The sequence below is a fragment of the Gadus chalcogrammus genome, chromosome 21 (assembly GCF_026213295.1).
Source record: "Gadus chalcogrammus isolate NIFS_2021 chromosome 21, NIFS_Gcha_1.0, whole genome shotgun sequence".
NCBI lineage: Eukaryota > Metazoa > Chordata > Actinopteri > Gadiformes > Gadidae > Gadus > Gadus chalcogrammus.
In genome coordinates, this window is record NC_079432.1 from 1,114,685 (window position 1) to 1,132,337 (window position 17,653).

The 17,653-nt window shown below is 48.1% G+C and overlaps 1 long non-coding RNA gene across 2 annotated transcripts; it reads left to right on the forward strand.

Moving 5' to 3' along the window:
• The first annotated feature begins 190 nt into the window (after positions 1–190).
• Positions 191–6,256, forward strand: LOC130374745 (uncharacterized). 2 transcript variants are annotated; one of them, XR_008893670.1, is made up of 4 exons: positions 191–651; positions 1,024–1,190; positions 3,931–3,998; positions 5,331–6,256. It is a non-coding gene; the product is annotated as an uncharacterized LOC130374745 (long non-coding RNA). The 2 variants fall into 2 exon arrangements; XR_008893669.1 differs by having other exon boundaries at positions 5,540–6,256.
• The last annotated feature ends 11,397 nt before the right edge of the window (positions 6,257–17,653 follow it).

A 17,653-nucleotide genomic window follows, 5' to 3' on the forward strand; every position in this document is an offset into this window, starting at 1 on the left:
TAGGCCATCTGAAATGCTTTCTGTGGTTCAACAGCGAACATATCTAATCCTATATATCGACTCCTTTTGAAGCCTCAAGTTGAAGGAAAACTGATAGATAGGCCTACTCAGTTGTTTCTTACCACATTTTATCAGTAACAAATAAATCTTTTGAGTTACTACTTTGGTTGAAAACCGACAAACTATTTGAAATAAAATGAATGTCAGTCAAGTCTCCGTCTATCTGTTCGCATGCGTGACGGACGTTAGGAACTGGATATTGTCTTGTCCATGAGGAACACGCCCTATCAGAATGTTCGTAGGTATCATGGGTGGGCAGAGGAAGTTGTTTTTCAATTAAATTACGCACCCAGCAAGCAACGGACGTGTCTATGTGTGGTCCATATTATTTAGATTAATTTCTGCAATCTCTGTTTAATTCAGAAGTAAAGTAGAGATATAACAATGGCGACGATGATTAATTGGCATTAGCTAGTTGTAAACTACAGTTTCGTTAGTTAGTATGGAGAAATCCGGGATTCAGCATTTTGCATGCTACACCGAGCCGGTGTTCTGCCATTTTCTGCTACCCATCAAATTCTGCTACCTAGTGGTTCTGCGCATGCAGAACCACTGATTGGTGCGTGCGCACCAATCAGTTTCTGGCGGATGGTGAGTATTTTCTTTAAAACATGTGTTTAACTGCGCAATTATCTTACAAATATGTTTATCATTGCGCCTTTTGACCTGTTAGCACGTAAATATGTGCACACTTCTGATGAATGTCGAAATAAGATGATACATGTGTTATCTTTACGGGTCTGGGAGCGGAGAAAGTTTTCGGTGGAGGGGGAGGGAGACGACGACATCTTGTCTTGTTATAACAAGATATTTATCGTGTTACATAAATTCTAAATACTTGTGATTGTAAAGCTATGGAGGAAAGACGGAAACAATCGTTTGACCTCCTGTCTCTGGGAAAATTCCAGGATGGCTTTGGTAAGTCCCAGAAATTAAACATTAATTGATAACCGTCCCCGCTAGGTTCCAGATGGAAGCGATGGCCGACGTCGTTGCAGCTGTATGCTGACGGCAAAGGGCTTATCGTAGCCGCGGATTCACCTGATGCTACGAGGCAAAGGAGACGTGCTCTGCTACTTCATCTGGCTGGACCAGACGTACAGGACATCTTATCAACTCTTCCGGACACGGTAAGGCAACCCAATACTACGAGGCAGTGGAGGCGTTGAATGCATTCTTTGTACCCCAAGTCACAGCGCTGGCGAGGCACGCATTTCAAAAGCTGCACCAGAGGCCAGGTGAGATGGTACAGCAGTTTGCTACATGTCTGACACAAGCTGTGAGAGGCTGTGGTTACGGGGTAGATTCTGACAATCAGATAAGGGATGCGATAGTAAGCAAAGGAACGTCGGACTATGTGAGACGGAAACTTTTAGAAGAGGGTCGTGGATTGACGCTTGCATCTACACTGGAAATAGCTGCCCGTTGTGAGAGCATCGATGAACAAATGGCGGACATGTCATGTGCGTCGGCTAGACCTTTCAGAGACGTTGTTAACCGAATTGGTTTCCCTTTTTATCTTAAAGATAAAAAGGGAAAGCATGGATATGGGAACGCAAAAGGTAAACCGAACAGAGACAATAACAATTATGGGAAATGCTACAGATGTGGGAATACTGATCATATTGGCCTTGATCCGAAATGCCCTGCACGAGGACAAATGTGTCACAAGTGCCAAGGAAAAGATCACTTTGCAAAAATATGCCGCACTAAAGGCGGGAAACCGAAGCAAAATATGAACAATGTTGATGAACGTGAGGACTTTGCATTTGCCATTGAAGAAATCCACATGCCAGAGAGACTTAACTTTTGTGTTGGGGGAGTAAAATGTAAAAATGCTGATTGAATGCATCAAGTAATATTATTGGAGGAAATACATGGGAAAAATTGAAATTGAAAGCATTAAGTGCCACTCCTACGTTCCTAAGACAGAGAGTCTTCTCCACACCCCCCGCTCCAGACTCAAACTAAAAGGTGACCGGGCCTTCGCTGTAGCTGCTCCGCGCTCGTGGAACCAACTGCCACCCGACATACGTGATGCCCCCTCCATTTATGCCTTTAAATCAAGGCTCAAAACCCATCTGTACAACCTTGCCTTCCCTCCCCATTAACTATCTGACCTCTGCACTACTGCCTTTGTTGTGTGTGGATGTCCGGTTTCATGTCTTTTATTTGTATTTTATTCTAATGTTATTTTGCCTTCATCTTTGCCTAATAAATGTATTATGTACAGCACTTTGGTCAGTGCAAACGGTTATAAATGTGCTTTTATAAATAAATTTTACTTACTTACTTACTAGAGAGGAAACTTTACTCATATTCTTCGAATCAAACAGTCAAGGGGGCATTGACGTGTGAGGTGTCCACAGGTAAAAACACGGAACAAGCTGAGTTCATCGTAATCAGGGGAAGTGGTGAACCGCTGCTGGGAGAAGAGACATCAATGAGAGTGGATGAACCGCTGCTGGGAGAAGAGACATCAATGAGAGTGGATGAACCGCTGCTGGGAGAAGAGACATCAATGAGAGTAGATGAACCGCTGCTGGGAGAAGAGACATCAATGAGAGTGGATGAACCGCTGCTGGGAGAAGAGACATCAATGAGAGTGGATGAACCGCTGCTGGGAGAAGAGACATCAATGAGAGTAGATGAACCGCTGCTGGGAGAAGAGACATCAATGAGAGTAGATGAACCGCTGCTGGGAGAAGAGACATCAATGAGAGTAGATGAACCGCTGCTGGGAGAAGAGACATCAATGAGAGTAGATGAACCGCTGCTGGGAGAAGAGACATCAATGAGAGTAGATGAACCGCTGCTGGGAGAAGAGACATCAATGAGAGTAGATGAACCGCTGCTGGGAGAAGAGACATCAATGAGAGTAGATGAACCGCTGCTGGGAGAAGAGACATCAATGAGAGTAGATGAACCGCTGCTGGGAGAAGAGACATCAATGAGAGTAGATGAACCGCTGCTGGGAGAAGAGACATCAATGAGAGTAGATGAACCGCTGCTGGGAGAAGAGACATCAGTGAGAGTAGATGAACCGCTGCTGGGAAAAGAGACATCAATGAGAGTAGATGAACCGCTGCTGGGAAAAGAGACATCAATGAGAGTAGATGAACCGCTGCTGGGAGAAGAGACATCAATGAGAGTAGAAGCCAACATGGCTGCCATCACGAGCACTAAGCAAACACTACAGCAGCAGGACCCCGAAGAGTTCAGTGGAGTCGAAAACTAAAAACAAGACGGGTCAGTCTACACCAGGGGTCGGCAACCCTAGGCACGCGTGCCAACACTGGCACGGGCCAGCATAATCATTGGCACACTTAAAGAAAAAAAAAAGAAAAAATGTTTTATTATTAAAAAAATTCACCGCACAATGCGGCAGCATAATCATTACTACCGATATTTTTTTGCACTTTATTCTATTTCGGGCATTTCCTCCCAGTGCAGATATGTTAAAATTAGTTACAGAAAGCAGTGTTCTGAAATGGGATAATTTAATAGATTTTAAACCTATGTTGTGAGTAATAGAAAAAAGAGAAAATCTTTAAAATATTATTGCAAGTGGTGTTGTTGCTGAATGCATCGCCTTCACATGGTTTTGCATAGCTGTACATGTCTTAAAGGTATTGATTTGGATGGTTTCAACAGTCTCATATATTCTCGTTTTTTACATTTCTTACAGTGCAAATATGAGTTTCTGAAAATGGTGTTTTAAGATGGGACATATGTCATTCAAATTTGTAAGCCCATGTTGCAAAGATACAAAAAAACATTTAAAATGTTGATGCATGATATGGAAATATCTATATGGAAATAGAGAGAAATAAGAAAAATTGCGATTTAAATTCCACTTTCTCCCACTAGGTGTCCTCGGTCATGGCTCAATGTTGGATACCGAGTGACAGCACCGCTGGGCGGACGCCGGACGCTAGGTAGGCTGGTGAGGAAAGGGGAGCTTCACTATACAGTGTGTGTGTGTTAGGGCTGCACGATTATTGCCAAAAGGATTATCACGATTATTTTGATCAATATTGATATCACGATTATTTACCACGATTATTCATTGAAAAAAAGATCTTTCAAATTTCTACCACCCCATAGTGGTAGGAGCCACACACTGTGCTCAGAAGCAAATAGCCGCCCGGCCAAGCCCCCCCCCCCTTTTCAGGCGTCGCCGCTGCGTGTAGGATGGACTCACGCAGTCGCAGACAGGTGTACAGGGAGCGCTTGGTTTGCTTTGCAGCAGAGGTAGAGCGTATACTGCATGGGCGGGGCTAGTTTCTTTTTTGGTTTTCTTTTTTTTGCAGATGCATTACTTAAAGGCGACCTATTATGCTTTTTTGAATTTTATGACCTATAAACATTGTTGTAATGATTGATAGTCATGTTTAACCATACACAAAAAACGATGTAGATTTTCGGGAAACTCTTCCTCTCATCTGGGCGCTTTCAGCATTCTCTGTCAACGCTCGGTTTTGTCTTTCTCCGCCCCCTCGCCCCCCTCCTGCCAGCCCAACTCCGTGGTGATTGGTTACCTTCCTTGAAGCGCGCGCGCGGGCAGATTTGACCAGGCATATGGGGGCGTGGCAGGAGTGCCTCTACGTAGATGATTTCCCGGAAATGTGAACAAGTGAATCGCAAACGTTGTCCCGAGTGTTTAGCGCTCTGCACAGCCACCCCAGACTGTCAGCAGGGAATACGTCGAAATGCATGTACGTCATTATTTGACACTTTAGTATGGTTAAACATGACTATCAATCATTATAACAACGTTTATAGGTCATACAAGTCGAAAAAGCATAATAGGTCCCCTTTAAAAAAAAATCGCGAGAACACTACGTGTCATCGTGGGACGCCAATATCGTCATCGCAATAAAAATTAGATATATTGTGCAGCCCTAGTGTGTGTGTGTGTGTGTGTGTGTGTGTGTGTGTGTGTGTGTGTGTGTGTGTGTGTGTGTGTGTGTGTGTGTGTGTGTGAGGCTTCTGGTCTCCTCCCTGAAGCTACTGGTCTCCTCCCTAAAGCTACTGGTCTCCCTGAAGCTACTGGTCTCCCTGAAGCTACTGGTCTCCAACCAGTAGAACAGATTGAAACAGAATGCTAGAGAATTGATCTATTTCTACTGGTTTAAATCTTGGGGGGGGGGGGGGGAGAGAGAGACATGAACCCACCTGGAGACTTCAGACTGGAGCATCTGAGGGCGTTTGTGATTTCCCTGTTCTCTCGCTCGTACATTCTGGAACTTTTCTGTCTTGTCTTACAGCCTGTCACATAGCGATGCTGGATTAGACCCCCCAGCAGATGGCGCTATTGCAACACGTACTCCCTTAGAAGCTCCCTCGTTTGTCCCTAATGTGTTTCCAGAAGTACATGTCACGTACGATGGCGGTACATCCGTAACGACAGTGTCCCTAATGTGTCACGTACGATGGCGGTACATCCGTAACGACAGTGTCCCTAATGTGTTTCCAGACGTATATGTCCCGTACGATGGCGGTACATCCGTACCGACAGTGTCCCTGATGTGTCCCGTACGATGGCGGTACATCCGTAACGACAGTGTCCCTGATGTGTTTCCAGACGTATATGTCCCGTACGATGGCGGTACATCCGTAACGACAGTGTCCCTGATGTGGTTCTTGAGACGGAAAATCGGCGGTGCCTATTTCCCGAAATATCGATCCCTGCTCACATGCACACATGTTCCCTTGCAGGGAATGTTCAAGAACATTGCAGGAAAAGACGTTGCATCATGTGTGAAAGCTGGTTTGAAAAGTGCTTTTCTAAAAATGGACGATTATTGTTCTCATGATATATTATATAAATGATGTGAATGTTTCTTCGATGGAGAGGAGCTGGTGTTGAGATCTGGATGGGTGCAGTGAGCTGTGTCTGAGCTGAACTCTGCGTTATCATAATAACACATTAACTGGATTCACATGGTAATGCATATAAAGATTGAAGAGGTAGTTAGGTACGAGAGGAGTCACGAGATGGAGGGAGAGGAGTGAAGGGAAGGAGGTGAACTGATGAAGACGATGTCGAGGGGCAGCCTTCTGCGGGCCTGCGAGGACGGAGGTGGCGGCTCGCCGGGGAGAGGAGGGCACGGAGAGCGTTCCTCAGAGAGGGCCGCTGAGAAGGCCCTGCAAACCCAGAGAAGGCCCTGCCAACCCAGAGAAGGCCCTGCAAACCCAGAGAAGGCCCTGCCAACCCAGAGAAGGCCCTGCAAACCCAGAGAAGGCCCTGCAAACCCAGAGAAGGCCCTGCAAACCCAGAGAAGGCCCTGCAAACCCAGAGAAGGCCCTGCCAACCCAGAGAAGGCCCTGCCAACCCAGAGAAGGCCCTGTCAACCCAGAGAAGGCCCTGCAAACCCAGAGAAGGCCCTGCCAACCCAGAGAAGGCCCTGTCAACCCAGAGAAGGCCCTGTCAACCCAGAGAAGGCCCTGCCAACCCAGAGAAGGCCCTGTCAACCCAGAGAAGGCCCTGTCAACCCAGAGAAGGCCCTGTCAACCCAGAGAAGGCCCTGTCAACCCAGAGAAGGCCCTGCCAACCCAGAGAAGGCCCTGCCAACCCAGAGAAGGCCCTGTCAACCCAGAGAAGGCCCTGTCAACCCAGAGAAGGCCCTGCAAACCCAGAGAAGGCCCTGCAAACCCAGAGAAGGCCCTGCAAACCCAGAGAAGGCCCTGCCAACCCAGAGAAGGCCCTGTCAACCCAGAGAAGGCCCTGTCAACCCAGAGAAGGCCCTGCAAACCCAGAGAAGGCCCTGCCAACCCAGAGAAGGCCCTGTCAACCCAGAGAAGGCCCTGTCAACCCAGAGAAGGCCCTGCCAACCCAGAGAAGGCCCTGTCAACCCAGAGAAGGCCCTGTCAACCCAGAGAAGGCCCTGTCAACCCAGAGAAGGCCCTGTCAACCCAGAGAAGGCCCTGCCAACCCAGAGAAGGCCCTGCCAACCCAGAGAAGGCCCTGCCAACCCAGAGAAGGCCCTGTCAACCCAGAGAAGGCCCTGCAAACCCAGAGAAGGCCCTGCAAACCCAGAGAAGGCCCTGCCAACCCAGAGAAGGCCCTGCCAACCCAGAGAAGGCCCTGCCAACCCAGAGAAGGCCCTGTCAACCCAGAGAAGGCCCTGTCAACCCAGAGAAGGCCCTGTCAACCCAGAGAAGGCCCTGCCAACCCAGAGAAGGCCCTGCCAACCCAGAGAAGGCCCTGCCAACCCAGAGAAGGCCCTGTCAACCCAGAGAAGGCCCTGTCAACCCAGAGAAGGCCCTGCCAACCCAGAGAAGGCCCTGCCAACCCAGAGAAGGCCCTGCCAACCCAGAGAAGGCCCTGCCAACCCAGAGAAGGCCCTGTCAACCCAGAGAAGGCCCTGTCAACCCAGAGAAGGCCCTGTCAACCCAGAGAAGGCCCTGCCAACCCAGAGAAGGCCCTGCCAACCCAGAGAAGGCCCTGCCAACCCAGAGAAGGCCCTGCCAACCCAGAGAAGGCCATGCCAACCCAGAGAAGGCCCTGTCAACCCAGAGAAGGCCCTGTCAACCCAGAGAAGGCCCTGCCAACCCAGAGAAGGCCCTGCCAACCCAGAGAAGGCCCTGTCAACCCAGAGAAGGCCCTGTCAACCCAGAGAAGGCCCTGCCAACCCAGAGAAGGCCCTGCCAACCCAGAGAAGGCCCTGTCAACCCAGAGAAGGCCCTGTCAACCCAGAGAAGGCCCTGCCAACCCAGAGAAGGCCCTGCCAACCCAGAGAAGGCCCTGCCAACCCAGAGAAGGCCCTGCCAACCCAGAGAAGGCCCTGTCAACCCAGAGTAGGCCCTGTCAACCCAGAGAAGGCCCTGTCAACCCAGAGAAGGCCTCGGCCCCAGTGGTCTTTAATGTGGTTGCATCTGCAATTATGAATCAGGTTTCTGTGGAATGTCCCTCAGGGGTAAATAGAGGGGATTTGATCCGACTTTGTGTGCTTCGAGGACAAATAAGTATTAAAGTTGGCCTCCATGCAACGAAATTCATTACCTTTAATGTTATTAAACTTTCAGACTTCAGACTATACTCTCGTTTCATGCAATTATTGCACTTTAAATGTTCCGATCCCGGTCTCAATTGGAACTATTACATAAACCATCGTTTTTAAAAAGATAGTCTGACCAAGGCACTCTTCTTAAAGTTATTATTATTATACAAACCATTTGAGATAATCTTTTACCTCAGGAACAGCGAGGAACAAAATGGATAACAAGGTCATGAAACGAGCACGGCTTCAGTGACTCTGGGCCTCATGCTCGTCATGTCTGCACTGGTATGCACCGGAGAAGATGGTTTGTCACGCCTGAAGACCAGTACACACATGTACACACTGCCTAATACACACACGTACACACCGCCTATACACACACACCAGACACACTGCAGTATACACACACATTTGACACAGTGCATATGACACAAACAATGTAAACACTGCAGAATGCACACTGCAGAAAACCCATATCAGACAACTGCATAATACACACACATACAAGCAGAACCCCTCAGAGATACTGCAACATATTGATACACCCACATGCACCCCCACATACCCACTTTAACAAATTCCCAGGAGCCAAACAGGAAGAGAAATTAAAGTGTGAAAAGACGATCTACTCCAGTGAATAAATCAAGCGTTTAGTGTTCCGCTGCGTCAAAGGACGCCTTTGTCCGTCCACAGGCCCTGGAGGGCTCGTCTCACAGCGCCCTCACGTCTGGCTGGTGGGAAGCATCTCTTCTAGGAAGTCGCGTCCCGCAGCTACGGTTCACTGGTTATTATTTTGGTGGGTCCGTGTGGCTAGGAGCCTCTGAAGCTGGAGGGAACGACCAAATTAGGACTGGGTTACACACACACGTCTGGGTCACATGACCTGCTGCTTTTCCCTGTAATTGAGGAGGTGCTGTTGGCATCGCTGTCAGTCGAGAAGGCCTTAATGTCAGGCCCTCGACTCACCTATAGCCTTGGTGTAGGGCCCCTCCCCTATAGCCTTGGTGTAGGCCCCTCCCCTATAGCCTTGGTGTAGGGCCCCTCACCTATAGCCTTGGTGTAGGGCCCTCGACTCACCTATAGCCTTGGTGTAGGGCCCTCGACTCACCTATAGCCTTGGTGTAGGGCCCTCGACTCACCTATAGCCTTGGTGTAGGGCCCCTCCCCTATAGCCTTGGTGTAGGGCCCCTCCCCTATAGCCTTGGTGTAGGGCCCCTCCCTGAGCAGCCTTGGTGTAGGGCCCTGGACTCACCTATAGCCTTGATGTCAGGCCCTCGACTCCCCTATAGCCTTGGTGAGGGCCCCTCCCCTATAGCCTTGGTGTAGGGCCCCTCCCCTATAGCCTTGCTGAGGGCCCCTCACCTATAGTCTTGGTGTAGGGCCCCTCCCCTATAGCCTTGGTGTAGGCCCCTCCCCTATAGCCTTGGTGTAGGGCCCCTCCCCTATAGCCTTGGTGTAGGGCCCTCGACTCACCTATAGCCTTGATGTCGGGCCCTCGACTCCCCTATAGTCTTGGTGTAGGGCCCCTCCCCTATAGCCTTGGTGTAGGGCCCCTCACCTATAGCCTTGGTGTAGGCCCCCTCACCTATAGCCTTGGTGTAGGGCCCCTGACTCCCCTATAGTCTTGGTGTAGGGCCCCTCCCCTATAGTCTTGGTGTAGGGCCCCTCCCCTATAGTCTTGGTGTAGGGCCCCTCACCTATAGCCTTGGTGTAGGGCCCCTCCCCTATAGTCTTGGTGTAGGGCCCCTCCCCTATAGCCTTGGTGTAGGGCCCCTCCCCTATAGCCTTGGTGTAGGGCCCCTCCCCTATAGCCTTGGTGTAGGGCCCCTCCCCTATAGCCTTGGTGTAGGGCCCCTCCCCTATAGCCTTGGTGTAGGGCCCCTCACCTATAGCCTTGGTGTAGGGCCCCTCCCCTATAGTCTTGGTGTAGGGCCCCTCCCCTATAGCCTTGGTGTAGGGCCCCTGACTCCCCTATAGTCTTGGTGAGGGCCCCTTGGATATAGGATTAGGGTTATTATATTTAGGATTTATATTTCCATGACAAAAAGGGTATGATGTTAATAAAACATTTGATTTATATAAAGCCTTGCAAGAGACCCGAGGGTGTTTCACACAGCAGACAAAAACAAACAAGCAAACTTGGAATGTCCTCAGGAAACGGTTCAACCTCATATTCAAAAGCGCCTTATTTAAAGAGGAGCCTGTAAGCCACTTCTGAACACGATACCCCCTGCTGAGCACGGGAACAGGGTTGGGGAGCGAGGACCCAGACTTAAACCAGCTTCAACAAACTACCTTCAGAAATGTAATTACAAGCTGGAACTTCAAGAGTTTTAAAATACCAACATTCCCATGATAAACTTTGAAGTGATTTGAGCAGAAGCTGGAAGACAGACAACTCATTGTAAACCGGGGATACGCTGCAGGGTTCACAACTCAGTGATTTCAAGGGCTAACAGGGATACTCTTGACCAATGGGAAGGAAGAATAGCTATATTGATAGATAGGAAATGTACTCGTCCTTCTGTTCTGTTTCCCTATTGGTCGATTTTTGAGAATGAGATCGGTCAAGGCTGCACTTCAACATTAGAGAGAGCAGTGCTCCAGTTTATTAGTGCCACTACTGCTAGGTGAGGTCTAGTTTACTACTAGGCTATTCTAGTTAACTAGTACTACTACTGCTAGGAGTGGTCTAGTTTAATACTCTGGTTATTCTGGTCAACTAGTACTACTACTGCTAGTTGTGGTCTAGTTTACTACAAGGTTATTCTAGTCAACTAGTACTACTGCTAGCTGTGGTCTAGTTTAGGGCTGGGCGATATGACGATATCATACCGTGGACGATATGAAAGTGTCTACCGGGAGAGATTTGGCCATATCGTTTATACCGAGAGAGAAAAAAATAAAATAAAAATAAATAAAAATTGTATTGAAAAAACAGTTCAATGTTTACAAGATGTTTGCACTATATGACACTGCAGTTAATGACAGATTGTTCGCTACTTACTCCTTTGTAAGCATGGAAATTCAAGTTCAAAATAAAAGAAAAAACTGATCAAATGTGAAGTATGGTTATTTTAAGCCATTTATTATTTTAATTTACTTCAAAAATAACATAACGTGATATATATCCATATCGTGATATAAAATTACTCATATGGTGATATAAGATTTTGTCCATATCGCCCAGCCCTAGTCTAGTTTACTACTAGGTTATTCTAGTGAACTAGTACTACTACTGCTAGGAGTGGTCTAGTTTAATACTCTGGTTATTCTAGTCAACTAGTACTACTACTGCTAGTTGTGTTCTAGTTTACTGCTAGGTTATTCTAGTTCACTGGTACTATTACTGCTAGGTGAGGTCTAGTTTAGTACTAGGGTTATTCTAGTGAACTAGTGCTACTACTGCTAGGATTAGTCTTGATAACTAGTTATACTACTTCTAGGGTGATTCTACTGTACTGCTAGGATTAGTCTAGTTTGTACTACTGCTTCAACACATTGTACACGCATGTTTTTTCATTGCACAGCTTTTTGACTGCTGTGCAGAGGGTTAAACCTCGGACCAGAATCAATACGTAACTGAACCAACAGTATGTTAGCCGTTTGACAGGGGAGAAAAGAGGAGAGAGGGGGGAGGGGAGAAGAGAGCTAACAGAGGAGAGAGAGGAGAGAGGAGGAGAGAGAGAGGGGAGAGGGGGAGGGGGGGAGAGGGGGAGAGGGGAGAAGAGAGCTAACAGAGGAGAGAGAGGAGAGAAGAGGAGAGAGAGAGGAGAGGAGGAGGGGAGAGAGGAGGAGAGAGAGGGGAGAGGAGGGGGGAGAGGGGGAGAGGAGAAGAGAGCTAACAGAGGAGAGAGAGGAGAGAAGAGGAGAGGAGGAGAGAGAGGGGAGAGGAGGAGGGGGGAGAGGGGAGAGGAGGAGGGGGGAGAGGGGAGGGGAGAAGAGAGCTAACAGAGGAGAGAGAGGAGAGAGAGGGGAGAGGAGGAGGGGGGAGAGGGGAGAGGAGAAAAGAACTGACAGAGGAGAGAGAGGAGAGAAGAGGAGAGAGGAGGAGAGAGGGGAGAGGAGGAGGGGGGAGAGGAGAAGAGAGCTAACAGAGGAGAGAGAGGAGAGAGAGGGGAGAGAGGGGAGAGGAGGAGGGGGGAGAGGGGGAGAGGGGAGAGGAGAAGAGAGCTAACAGAGGAGAGGGAAGGAGGAGGGAGGAGAGGAGACTAGATCAAAGAGAACAGAGATATAGCACGGGGAGGGAGTGGGAGAGGAGGAGAGAGAGGGGAGAGGAGGAGGGGAGGGAGTGGGAGAGGAGATTAGAGGGAGAGGATCTAGAAGATCTGAGAGAAAGTAGGAGAGAGAAGAGAGGATGTCAAAATGCATTTGCCTGTAACCCTGTAATAGCAAAAGCAGGAGTAATAAAAGTAGAAATATAGAGTAGTTGTAGTAGTATAAAGTAGAAGTAGTTGTAGTAATAGTTTAAATTAGAAGTAGTAGTAGTACTATAAAGTAGTGGTAGTAGAGGAAGAAGAAGAAGTATTCTTATTTCACAAGAAGATCCAGGGGTTAATTGTGGCCGGTAGAAACATTCTGCTGAGGACAATCCTGCTGCTGATAACAACAGCACCCGGACCCTGCAGACCAAGGCCACACGAACAGGTGTTGATCACCGGGTCCCTGGTGAAACTGCCCTCCATCAACCGTGGAAGTGGTGGAGGGTAAACAGATTCAAGACTTGTTGTTTCGCGTGAGATCCTTGGATGAGAACAGACACAACACGGCCTCTGGGAACTGGAAAGTACTGTGAAAGTAGAACTTACTAACAGGGTAAGTATAACCCTACTAACCCTGTAAAGTAGAGCTCTGACCATGTACAGTAGAGCTCTGACCATGTACAGTAGAGCTCTACTGTGCATGGTCAGAGCTCTACTGTACATGGTCAGAACTGAATGTCTCCCCCTGTTGGCTAGCTGCAGTACTACGCAGATGCTGCTTAGAGCCTGAATTATTCGGTTGGCTAGCTGCAGAACAACGTAGCCACTACTTAGAGCTGGGATTATTCTGTTGTCTAGCTGCAGAACTACGCAGCTACTACTTAAAGCCTGAATGATTGTGTTGTCCAGTTGCAGAACCAGCTGGGCCAACGAACAAAAACTATTAGTGACGCTAGCTAGCTAGCTAGCTAGGATGGGCCTCCGAGCACTGGACAAAGTTAAGAGCCTCTCTTAACTATGAGAGAGAGAGAGAGAGAGAGAGAGAGAGAGAGAGAGAGAGAGAGAGAGAGAGAGAGAGAGAGAGAGAGAGAGGAGTTTCCATCCTAACCCTGACTGCCCATCCCTGGTTCCCATGGTAACGTGGTGGTAGGACCAGCGAGGTATTCCCACAGGTCTGGTGGCTGAACTACAGAGCAAACAGGTACAGAACAAGCAGCTGGAGTACACAACAAAAAGAATGCCAGCTAGATGATAGCTATGTTACAGATGTTAGTTAGGTGTGAGGTGCTAGGCTAAGTGTTAGCTTCGTGCTATCTAGGTGCTAGACGTTAGCTTGGAGTAACACCACTTGGCTTGGTGTTAGATGGATTCTAGGTGCCTGGCCTACAGTCTCTGCGTGGTGGTAGGACAGCCAGACCCTAGGGGGGGAGGGGTTCTGCAGGGTGACGACGTCATGCTGTGGCTCCCTCAGAGACTGGGGAAGAGTTAAGGGCTGACTATGGTCCCACGTTCCCTCAACGCAAGGGGGTTACGGACCCCTTACCTCCTCGCGTCCACCGCCAGGGCTTGACGTGCGCCTCCCAAAAATTGTAACCTTCAGTCAACGCAACGCAGCAGCGAGGGCTGTGATTGGTCCGCTTACTAAAAAGCGACTCAGAACCATAAAGGTTCACGACTGCGTCGAAGTGTCTGCATGGTAATTGCGTTGCGTAGGGACGTGGGACCATATCAGCAGGGATGTGGGCGGGAGAAATGAAGGAGGAATGAGAAGAGAGGGAGAGAGGGGAGAGAGGGGAGGAAGGGGGAGGGAGAGAGGAAGGGAGGGAACTGACTTCTGGAAACAACAACAAGTGAAGCCACTATATTTATACTTTGGAGCTTTGGGATTCTTTGGTTCCCACGGTGATCTGGGCAGCGCTGACTGGTGTAGATATGCCTCTCTGTATATAAACATACATACCATTCTATCCTTGGTAGAAGGTTGTGGGTTTGATCCCCAAAGTACCCAACTTTTGACCCTCAGCCGTCCGTGTCTGATCTGCTTCTCGTCATGTCTAAGCGGATTCACGTGGAGTCTCCAGTGATTCGCTCTCATCCAAGGATGTGTGAAGGACATCTTAAACCTTTTCATCTCGGGACCCGAACAACAATGTCAACGTGTTTGAGGGACTCGACCAGCCTCACTCAGAACACGCTCTTGGTGTGTTCTGCGTGTTGTCAGGCTACAGCCCACCTCCTACCAGATCCGACCCAGTTTGGGACCCAACCCATCGTTTAATACCCGCTGGACCCTGCAACCCTGCATCGGCAGCCTTGTACAGTCCAGTGAGATCCAGCTAAAGAGCAGCTCACCGCTGGATCAATGCATGAACACATGACACATAAATCAATACATGAACACATGACAGTTAAATCATTGCATGAACACATGAACCATAAATCCTGCAGAGGCGTTTCTACTGCTGGGGGCGGCTTCGAGAGGAGGAGTCAGCCTCCTGCCCTCCGGGAATATGATGGCTGTGATTCAGTGGCTTATGGACCATGAAGACCAAGAAGGCTCTCCAGTGCGTCATGGTCCAGCACCGCGTCTCCCGGAGCGCAGAGCGGAGCCGGCCAGGGGGGAGCTGGTGGCTACAAAGACCCCATTGTTCCTCCACTCCGAATGGGTCTGAACAGCACTGCCTGGTCCGACTGTAAGACACACAGGGGAGGGGAGGGGGGAGGGGAGGGGAGAGGGGAGGAGAGGGGAGGGGAGAGAGAGAGGAGAGGGGAGGGGAGAGGGGAGGAGAGGGGAGGGGAGAGAGAGAGGAGAGGGGAGAGGAGAGGGGAGAGGGGAGGGGAGGAGAGAAGGGGAGGGAGGGGGGAGAGAGAGGAGAGGAGAGGGGAGGAGAGAAGGGGAGGGAGGGGGGAGAGAGAGGGTATAGAGGGGAGGAGGGGGGAGGGAAGGAGAAGAGAGCGAGGAGAGGAGAAGAGAGGAAAGGAGGTGAGGAGAGCAGGGGGAGAGAGGAGAGAGAGGGGAGGGGAGGAGAGAGTAGGGAAGAGGAGGAGAGGAGAGAGGAAAGGAGAGGTGAGGAGAGCAGGGAGGCAAAACCTTCCCCACAGCTCCATATATATAGATGGATATTGGCTGGTATGTAATATGTCATCGTAAATAACACGCACACACACCCGTTCATCTTCAGGAGCTGGTAGTGGTTGGTGTGTTTCCTATCATCTACCTCCATTCCTCTAATGCACTCCCGTTACATAACACGCAGCTAGCTTAGCGCCTCCTAGCCTTGTGGATGCTAGCCTAGTGCCTGTTTAGTTTAGCACAGCTAGCAGCCCCTCCCCCACCAACAGCTGTCCACCCAACAGCTGACATCTGTAACCCGGCCTGGTGCAGAAGGGACCACGATGAGCACAGCTAAAGGAGACCGGCCGTGGCCGTGCTCAGTGGACGGTCTGCACGGGGCCGGACCACCAGAGGCCACATGGGATCTGTTGTGGACCTTAGTCCGCACGGGGCCTGACCACCAGAGGCCACATGTGATCTGTTGTGGACCTTAGTCCGCCTTCGCATGATTCCTCGAGAGGGTTGAAGTAAAGTCAAATCCTGAATAAACCTATCTATACCTCAACCTATTGGCTTTTGAAAACGTTGCTTTGCCAGATCCCATGAGACACCCTGGGGCTGTTACAACACAAAAATGTTTCCCCACTGCATAATCATAACAAACCTTAAGGACCAACCACATTCCTTTGCTCCAATACTTCTGAACTGGAGGCTGTCATGCTATATGACGTACCGATGTAGAAACCCTATGCAAAGTACAAAGACCGTCAAAAGACCACCAGATCAATCTTCTCTAAGCAGAGATAAACGTAGAAATGTTATCCGGTTTCTTTTCATGATTGGTACCTAAAAAAGTTCACAATATACCTAACTATATAGACAGGAAAACAGAACTTTGTCTACGACTAACTACTGTCTAAATGTACTACCAGGTATAATGGTAATGCTGTACTTACTAAATTCACTTTATAAACTAGGTACAACAGTATTACTGTAATGTCTAAATGTACTGTATATACTTTATAACAGTACATTATGCTAGCTTTTTTTTTTATTAATGTACTGTCTAAATGTACTGTATATATCAGGGATAATATTAATACTGTACTGTCTGAAATTGGCGTTTCTAGGTTTTTGAAACATCCGGGGCTTAGCCCAAGAGGGAATAGGACAGTGCGCGTGCGGCAATTTTTTTGTATACTTTATTGCGCATGCATTTTTTTTCATAATGCTTTACCTAAATAAACAAAATAGGCAGGTAATTATAGCTTTGAATAGCTACCTGACTGCTGCTTATCCCCAGACATCTAAAGTTCCATTCAAGTTATTTCAGAGTAAAATTAATACAAGTGAGACAGACCTTACATTACCTATATCAGGTGTGTCAAACTCATTTTCACCACTCTATGATGAAATGATAATCATACTAAGGGCCGACATGGAGTTTGCTGACATGCTTTCTTTTTAATCCAAAAAGTAAAAACAACATATCTATGGATATATTGTATACAACCTGCGTACAGGGTCATATAGGCTAGGTTTCATTTCAACATTTTGGGGGACAAATTACAGGTGGGGGGGTATGGGGGTGCTCCCCCAGAAATGTTTGAGCGTCAAACACTTAATTTCCTGCATTCTGGTGGATTTTTATTCATCTATCTGTGCCTTTTCTGCATCATTTTATAGTGGAAATATATTTTTTTCTGTGAAGGAAAAGACAACATTCAGTGTTCCTAAAGAAATAACTATTATGGAATATAATGCAGTAAGGCTCTCAGGCATCCTGGATTTTTCAAAACTTTCTGCAAATTGAAAACATATCACATGTTTTGGGTATTTCTTTTTTAGAGAATCATGAATCAGCACCCGTGTTAACTATTTATGACACTTAACATTGGTAATGAAATGACAGCCAGCATTGGAATTGAAAAGGGCAGCAGCTAGTTAGTTAGCTAAATTGTAACTTAAGGCAAAAGTTGGAAACAAATCATGTTAGCATTCATCCTTAGACACTTGACACAATCAGTCATCAATATTGGCATGCTATTTAGCCTCATAGATTGGCCTATTTACAGACCACAAAAAACTGATATATTTTCTTCAATGAAAGTTCATAAATACATGGCTTAAAATCTTGAGCAGCAGTAAGCTACGCAAGAGTCCTAACAAATGGGGGCATGTGCGACGTGTGGATATAGCACAGGCTCTGCATGCAGCAAAAAAAAAAAAAAATTATAAATATTTTTTTTCTTTTTTTAACAAAAAAGATTCGGGGCTAATCAAATTAGATCCGGGGCTTTAGCCCCGAATAAAACAGCCTAGTGACGCCA